Below are 9,328 nucleotides of genomic sequence, written 5' to 3'. Positions count from 1 at the left end.
CTGGCAGCTCTAATACTCTGACCTGATGGCGAAGGATTGTAAGCTTGTGTGTTTTGGAGGGTTCCTCCAACCGATGTTCTTTCAGTGGTTTCTAGATCACGTTGTCGGCGGCGAGTGGATTTTGCGGTCTTCAAAGCCTTGTATGGCGAGGGTGTTTGCAAGTGTCCCTTTCGTTTGCTATCTTTTCAGTGCGTTCTTCAATCTTCGACTGGCAATATACAATCAAAGGAAAAAAGATGACCATTTTGATCTTCAATGTACTCCTATTTTTTAGAGGTTATTTTGTGTCATGATGTTTTGTACAAGCTATTATTTTTGTTAATATATATCAGATATGAGACACTCTCTTGAGTGTCTTTCTCAAAAAAAATTGTTTGAATGGCTAGACTTGATGTCTTGATGAATTGGAATGGGAGTGCCCTATGAACACTATATATATTGTTTGAATAGCTAGACTTATGACTTGAATCGGAGCGTGACAAGACTTGATGTGATGCAACAGGCTCCACTCTGGTCTGTTGCATCACATCAAGTCTTGTCGCGCTCCCATCCTAAGACATCAAGTCTAACTATTTAAATAATTTAGACAGTGTCCATAGGACACTCCCATCCTAAGTCGTCGAGATGTCAAGTCTATTCAAACAATTTAGATAGTGTTTGGATCTATAGGGATTTTAAGGCAACATTTGGATCCGCACGGGTTTTAAGAATTCGGATGCTAAGACATACTACGCATGTTTATTTTGTGCGTCGTGTGGGTAGGACATTTGTTTTGCAGGATTATGTGCTACGAGAGTGGGGGAGGGTCACGGAAGGTCCGAATAATTCGTAATTTCGTAGCAATGTATTAGTTCCCTGTCGTCATGTGTCCATACCACGACTAGTTGTTTCATGCGTATGGCACAAAGGCAAGAAGCATAAAACAGATAGTGTATGAAAAAGCAACAATATATCAGCGATGGAGCTTCACTCGAGCAAAAAATAACATTGCAGGAACATACTGTCCCTTAGGTATTTATCTTTTAGTCATATTCAGGTTCTGCCATCCCTACGCCTTCCCCATCGACAGCTAATGTTTGACAGAAAAATGGAAAATATACATGCCAAAATTTGTACAGCATCTCGATCACTGCCGATAAATCGGCTTCACATATCATCGCCCAACTATTCCATCGCAGGGAAGGCACTATATATGTACACGTACACACCAGCTCAAGTTCAGCAATCCAGATTCCAGAGCGTAGACGTTCCTTAGTAGTTACAGGATGTCCTGAGAAACCATAATGATAGGATGAGGACGTCGTTCCGTGACTCTGCGCTCCCGCAGAAAAGAAAAGAAAAAAGAAAAAAATCTGCCAGCTCGTTCCACTCCTCCGGCGCCTCCATCCAACGCATCCCCGGCGACGCCTCCGCCCGCTGCCGGTTGCTGCGCCTGCCGCTGACCCCTTCTTCCCGTCTCCCATCCGGTCAGAGCTCTCCGCCGGCTCCTTCTTCTCGTCCCCCGCTTGATCAGAGCTCCCCGCCGACCCTTCTTCCTGTCCCCCACCCAGTCAAAGCTCCTTGCCGACCCCTTCTTCCTGCCCGCCTGGCTAGAGCTCGCAGGCAGCCGCCTACAAAGTGGCCAGCCCCTTCCTCCCAGCCCTCACCCGACCAGAGCCAAGCGGCGGCCTACGCCATTGCTGGCCTGTACCCGCCTTCCTCTTCGCCCGCCTGTGACAGCGACAACTTGCATCCCGGCCAAAGCTCGCCGGCGGCCTGTCCCTGCCGCCCCCTCCGCTCACCTCCAGAAGGGGCCGCGATGGCGCTGCCTCCGCGTGCCCATCCCACGCTTGCACTGCGTCGTACGGAAGAAGGGCGAAAAACGCATGTTGCAAGCCTATATTTCAAGTGTTTTAGATGAAATGTTTCATAAGGATGTTGCAAAAGTAGATCAGGATATTGCATATGTTAAAATGGTTGTACACATCTGTTCCCAATGTTTCATCTGCTTTTTCAGACATATGTTACAAGTGTGTTTATTTGGATATTGCATATGTATCAAATATATGTAATGTTTTATCTGGATGTTGCATATATTTTATAATGGTTTTGAGGTGTTGTCTGGGTGCTTCAGATGCATATTTTAAGTGTTTCATCTATCTTGAGACGTATGTTGCAAGTGTTGCATCTGGATGTTTCAAAAGTAGATAGGATGTTGCACCTCACTCCCTCCTCACCTTCCACTGCTTCACCTTGGTCTCACCACCTTCTCTCAGCATCGATTGGACATCTGAACCAGAGGCGCAGGTGAGTGCCGCCCTTCCCCTTCTTCTCGATGCTGGCGGCACGTCGTGGGATGGCGACGCGGCGGGGGAGAGTTTTTTTTTAATTTTAACACTTTTTGAAAACTAATTTTAAATTTAACACGGTCGGTTTTTTTAAACTAACACTTTTGGCCGTGCCTATTGCCCTGGTGCGGTCAAATGCCTGCGCCGCGCCATGCATGGTGGCGCGGCAGAGGGCTGACGTGGCGGTGACTGGAATCGCTGACCGCTGACGGGGCAGGGCCTGCTGCGTCATCGATCTTGGCGCGGCAGTGCCGTGCCACGGAGCATGGCGTGGCTGGGCCAAATAAATATCGCGAGCAAGCCCCCTGCCCACATGCACCCCTGCCCGCCCGCCCCCCGCCAGCCGCACACGCCCCACCGCCGCGCAGTGCCCGCACGCGGCCGTGGCCGACTGCGCCACGAACGCCGGCGCGTCAAGACCGCCCGCTCCTAAGGTATCTCCCTCTCGATTTCATGCTATTTTGATTATTATTGTTTTAGGATAATTAGTGATTTAGGATAATTAATAATATAGGATAGTTAGAGTTTTATGATTGTTATTGATTTATGATAGTTAGTGATTTAGGATAGTTAGTGATTTAGGATAGTTAGGTTAGTGAATTTGTTTGTGATTTACGTAGGTAGTTTTTAGGTTTGAGGTTAGGATTTTGGGTTTAGGGATTGATTAGGTATTTATTATTTAGTTTATAGTTAGTTATTTAGTTAGGGATTTTGGGTATAGATATTAGTTTACAAATGTCGGTACTTACTAGTACGTGATACGTCGATTTTGATGACCTCATGAAGTTTCGTCAAATGCTTATATTCCTAGTGAAGTTGTTTATGTTACTAGTGCGTGATATGTCTATTAATTTTACTTTAAATATATACATGTGCTTTCATATTGCATAACAAGTAGTTCAAATTTTGCAATGCTATATAATGTTAATTTGAGTTTTGTTAATTTGAATACTCTAACACTTTGTTTATCAATTTGTAACAGGATGGCCCCTCCCACGCAGCACCTGTTGTACCCCATTCTTGAGGTGGAGTATGACGACCAGCACCGAGTACACATCTTGAGTGACAACGATGCAGATGTGGCCTTGCCTACTTTGAGGCCCTGCACGCACACCAGGGCGTACTAGTGGGACCAGCGTTATGCGCCATACATACGGCGTGCCGGCTTCCTCGAGCTTGTCCGTGTTGTCAACCACGGTCTTCCGCCCCTTGACACAGCACTACTTACCGTAGCTATAGGCAGGTGTGAGTGAATTCTTTGTACGTAAACTTTTTTGTAACAAATTTGAGACAACTAACAGTCGTTCTATTCTTATAACAGGTGGAGGCCTGAGACCCACACGTTCCACCTACCTTATGGTGAGATGACATTGACCATGCAGGATGTGAAGGCTATTTTAGGCCTTCGGTTGGGGGAACTTCCAATGATAGGGATAGTTGATAACGATCACTGGAGGGAGCTGGTGGCTCAGTTTACTGGCTTTCTTCCATCGGACGACCTGGCTTCCAAGAAAAATAAGTGAGTAATTCAAGCCTATTTAATACTTGCATTGCTTTCCTGCAGCCATCGTGTCTCATTTTCTTTGGTCAATTTTAGGAAAACTTTCGGTGTTTTGTCGTCCTGGATCACGGAGCACTTTGATTACTTGGACCCACAGGCTGAGGAGGCTCAGATCGACAGGTTCACTTGAGTGTGGCTCTAGCACTTTCTTGGTGCTTTCCTCTTCCCAGACGCCTCAGGCAACACCATCAACTGGATCTTCATTGACATACTACACCAGTCGTGGGAGAACATAGCGGCATATAGCTGGGGCAGCGCAGTCCTGGCATGGACGTATCGATGACTATGTGTTGCCTGCCGTTGCACCTCAGGATATGAGAACCTTGGGGGTTGCTCCTACCTACTCCAGGTTTGGTGTTGGGAACGATGGCCCGTTGGGAGGCCCCTTAATAATGGTTTACCGGTAAGTACTTTGGTTCACTATATTCTTCGAGGCAGTTACATATGATGAGATTATTAATGGCTAATTCATTATCGTGTCCAATGCAACGATGGAACGGGCAGGATACACTCCCTACAGCTCTATATATCTGGACGGAAGCAGAGTTAGTTAGAGGGAATGCGAGGCGCAAGTACAGGGAGTACATGGACGGTCTCGACATCCTGACATAGCACCAGCTTATGCTCTCTTTACTATCATACCTGTGTCTTATTCGATGTACACTATATCACAACTTAACTCAATTACGAAATTTCAGGTGCATTGGTGTCCTTGGGATGCTCCGGAGCTACAGTACTATCTCAGTCCTGTCACTAGGGATGAGTCAGAAGAGTATCGCTGCGACGTCCCTCTTATTTTCTTCCATGTGGTCGAGATTCACTTGCCCATCAGGGTCTACAGACAGTTTAGAAGAATGACAGGCTGCCCACCACCGCTTTACTCCACCAACCAAGAATTGCACGAGTGTGTTATCGATTAATAACAAAGCTACAATTCAGAGGTGTGTGTGGTACAACTAACATCGTTTTGTTGTAGGTATGACCGCAGGAAGAGGTACAAGACTAAGGATTGGCGCGTGACACACAGCGCGCACATCCATTTGTGGCAAAGCAGGGTACGACATCCGGTCCATGCGGGTCCTCCACACGACCAGCACACCTTCGACGAGTACCTGCGGTGGCTTCACAGGTCTACGAGGACACATATCAAGCCCCCGTACACTGAGGAGGCGATTGACGAGGACTTAAAGGAAGATGTCATCGAAGATGTGTACGACGTTACCACTAGGGAGGACACATAGCTACAGAGAGCCCCGCTTCAAAGATACGTGGTAAGATACTTGAATGGTATAATTTGTTATCCTTTTGGTATTAATTATGTGTACTAAAACTATCTAACCACGTTTCTATACCCAGGCGACACAATTGTCAAGGCTGTCCAACGAAGCAGCGTTTCGGCTTCACGAGTCAAGAGGGTAGGGGCCAGGCGTTCTCGTGGCTTTTGTGGAGGTAAATATAAACTTGGCGCGGGCGCGGGCGCGGCGGTGGAGCGGGCAAGGGCGACGGCGACGGCGCGAGCAGGGGAGGCTTGGGCGAGAAAGGAAGAGGAAGAGGCGCGGGCCGGTAGATATTTCCGAGCTCGGCGCTAGTCACGCTGGCGCCGAGCCCCCGGCCGGCCATTTCCCCGTGCCCAGGAGCTCGGCGCTAGTGACCGTGGCGCCGAGCTCGGCGCCAAGGCGCCGAGCCAAGGTCTATTTCCGGAATTCTTTCCGCCAGGGGTCTATTTGTGAGAAACTTTCAAAAAAAGGGCCAAATAGTAAAAAATTTGGGTCATTAGGCATGAAGGACACGTCTGTTTAACATATTTGACCAAGGACTCTTCGTTCTACTCTATGGTTGTGTCCTTATGTGACCAAGGACACTAATCTATTCAGGATCACTGCAGATCCATTTACTCCTCATATGTTTAACATGGTTAGGTGGAGTCAATGATGCACTGCCTTTCTGCTAATATCTGATTTATGCATTATTTGGTCTCTTGAGCATCATATTGCTGCTTAAGTTGTCTATCAGTTGTTAATTAAAACTGTACTACTTTGAAGTTCGAACAGGAGGTAGATTTTGAAAGGAGAAATTTCCAGGGCTTAGCTGCTGTTCCTGGTCAAATCCGGACAGCTACAAGTTCAACAATAAACACTACGTGTTGAGTTGTCTACTTCTGTACAGGCTGGATTCCACCAAGAGTGATGCTGTTTGTATGGATCAGAGGATGAGACGAAGATCCAGTGCTGTCTTCTCTTCTCTTCTTTTGCACCTGTGAACCTACGGGGACTGAGATATAGAGATTCATGCGAGTTTTCGGAACCTATTAATTTCAATGTGGAGTCGTAATCTGATTAGAGCTGTTAGTTTATCTTTTTCCTTTACTTTCATTCCACTATTGTCTGTTGTGTTGAATTGTATCATGTTTACTGTTGTTCCAATCATTGCTGCTACAAACAAGGTACCTCGTTGTCAGGCCAGTCTTGTCCAAGTTTGATTTATGACATAGAATCTTACAGCCCGTTTGGATGTTGGTATTCAAGCCTAGAATTTGGAATTGGCATTAGTTGTTAGACTATTGTAATTATAGTATGTGTAATTATAGTAGTCTCCTTGATGTACGCCCGTGTGGTTGGCATGGATGTCACCCCGGTCTATATATGTATGACGTTCACTTGAGATGGAATACAATCAATTATTCCCATATTTTTTATGGTATCAATCGCGGTTCCGATCCGCTACTCTTCCGCAACCCAAACCAGCGCCGCCGCCGATCCGATCGCCACCCACGTCGCTGACTACATGTCGCCGGGTGTGTCGCCGGTCTCATCGCCCGCGCTGCCGATCTGATCGCCCGCCCCGTAGTTTCCCCTCGTCACCGGGTGTGGCCGCCGATCCGATCCTGCCTTCACTACGTGCTGTACGTCTCCCGCCGGCCGCCGTCGTCGTCAACGTGTACTGTACATCCTGTACGTGCTTGGAGCTGCACACATCGCCGGGTGTGCTGTTGATCGCGCCACCGGGTGCGGCCGCCGGTCCTGCCCCTCATGGCGGACGACGATGATGCTGCGGCCGCGGCTGCTGCGGCCAAAGCCGCCGAAGAGGCCCGAGCTGAGAAAGCACGTCGCGCCGAGGAAGAGCGCCCCCGTTCCGTCGCACTGGACGAGTACGAGGCCGCCCACGAAGCTATCTGGGCGCAGGCCACTGCCGTCGTCAACGTCAAGGCCCTCATCCCTGTCATTCTCGATCAGGCCACCAACACCTACACCAAGTGGCGTGGCATGTTCCTCACCGTCCTCGGCAAGTACGCGCTGACTCGCCACGTCCTTGAGGATGAGGCATTCCCCACGCGCCCGGCGTGGGTGCAGGCCGACTGTGTCGTGTTGACATGGATATACGGCACAGTCTCCGGCGATCTACAACAGTCGCTCATGATGCGGCAGCGACCTGCATGCGAAGCTTGGTGCTACCTCGAGGATGAGTTCCTCGGTCAGAGGGAATCCCGCGCCCTCCTCCTCGAGACGCAATTCCGCAACTTCCGCCAAGACTCCTTGCCGATCACAGATTATTGTCGTCGTCTTGAGTCCATGGCTGCGTCACTTGCAGAGTTCGGCGACCCCATTGGTGATCGTCAAATGGTGCTCACCCTCCTCCGTGGCTTGAGCGGCAAGTTCCGCCACATGGTGTCCATTCTCAAGATGCATCACCCATTCCCGACCTTCACAGAGGCTCGAACGCACCTCCTCCTAGAGGAGATGGAGATCGATGCGAGGCCGCCCTCACCTCCCGCCGCACTTGTCATCGCACCACGCCCGGCGGCAAACACCGGTGGCCCTGTCGCGCCGCGCTATGGGGCGCCCACTCCTCCTGCGCGCCCCCATGGTGCACCCTCTAGTGGACAGCAGGGAGCACCCACTGGTGGCCAGCGTTCCGGCCGACGTCGCGGCCGCGGCGGACGTGGCAGTCAGCAGCAGCAGCAGCACCCTGCTGCTGGCGCCCCTCCCGGCTTTAGCCACGCATCCCCGGGTGTGCACCCGTCATTTGCACACCCCTGGGCCGGCACCCTCCAGATGTGGCCCTACGGGCGTCCTCCACCAGCGCCACCAGCGTTCACCGCCGTCCCTCAGTACGGCTACGGCGTCTCCTTCAGCGGCGTCCCGAGCGGTGGCGCCTATGGCTCCGGCTACACCACTCCGCCTTCACCGTACGCCTATGGGGGAGCAGCGCCAGCGTTCCAGGGGCCCTCGCTGGCCTACCAGGTGTCACAGCCGGCACCCTGGAACCCCGCACATGGAGGCGCATGGAACCAAGATTCCCTAGTGCAGAACTTCAACACCATGACGCTCACTCCATCGGCACCATCAGAGTGGTACGCCGACTCTGGTGCCGGCTCGCACATGACTGCAGATGCTGGTAAAATTTCCACCATTTCCCTTCCAAATTCATCTACACCTTCATCTATCATTGTGGGTAATGGTGCCTTACTTCCTGTCACTGCCATCGGATCACATACTTTTTCTTTTCCGCATCGGAATTTAGTTCTTAATAATGTTTTGGTCTCCCCTCATATTATTAAGAACCTAATTTCCATTCGTCACTTTACCACCGACAATAGCTGTTCCATTGAGTTTGATCCGTTTGGTCTTTCTGTGAAGGATTTGCAAACCAGGAACGTGATCGCCAGGTGCAATAGCTCTGGCGACCTCTACCTATTCTTTCCACCAGCTACCAGCACCTCTGCACTCCTCGCTGCCCCCACTTCGATTTGGCATCGTCGTCTTGGTCATCTTGGGCGTGAAGCTTTGTCCAAACTTATTAGCTCCAGTGTCATCTCGTGTAATAAAGATGATCTTCATCATTTGTGTCATGCTTGTCAGCTCGGACATCACACTCGTCTTCCTTTCGGTTTATCCAGTTCTCGAGCTACAAATAATTTTGATTTAATACACTGTGATCTCTGGACATCTCCTATTGTTAGTGTGTCAGGCTACAAATATTATCTTGTTATTTTAGATGATTGCTCACACTACATTTGGACTTTTCCGCTTCACCTAAAATCCGACACTTTTTCTACCCTTGCCAATTTTTTTGCCTATGCTCGCACGCAATTTGACTTCACCATCAAGAGCGTCCAGTGCGACAATGGCCAGGAGTTCGACAATTCCCCAGCCCGCACGTTTTTTCTCTCCCACGGTGTCACCCTTCGCATGTCGTGCCCCTACACATCCCAGCAAAATGGCAAAGCCGAACGTTCCATTCGCACTCTTAATAACATTTTGTGCTCTCTCTTGTTTCAGGCGAGTCTCCCTCCGGTCTACTGGGTTGAGGCACTTCACACCGCCACATACCTCGTCAACCGGCTCCCCACCAAAACCCTCGCCTCCTCCACTCCCTACTACCACTTGCATTCGACCCAGCCATCCTATGAGCATCTCAAGGTTTTTGGTTGTGCCTGTTA

Source organism: Miscanthus floridulus, chromosome 1, assembly GCF_019320115.1.
Source record: "Miscanthus floridulus cultivar M001 chromosome 1, ASM1932011v1, whole genome shotgun sequence".
NCBI lineage: Eukaryota > Viridiplantae > Streptophyta > Magnoliopsida > Poales > Poaceae > Miscanthus > Miscanthus floridulus.
This window is presented reverse-complemented; position numbering follows the sequence as displayed.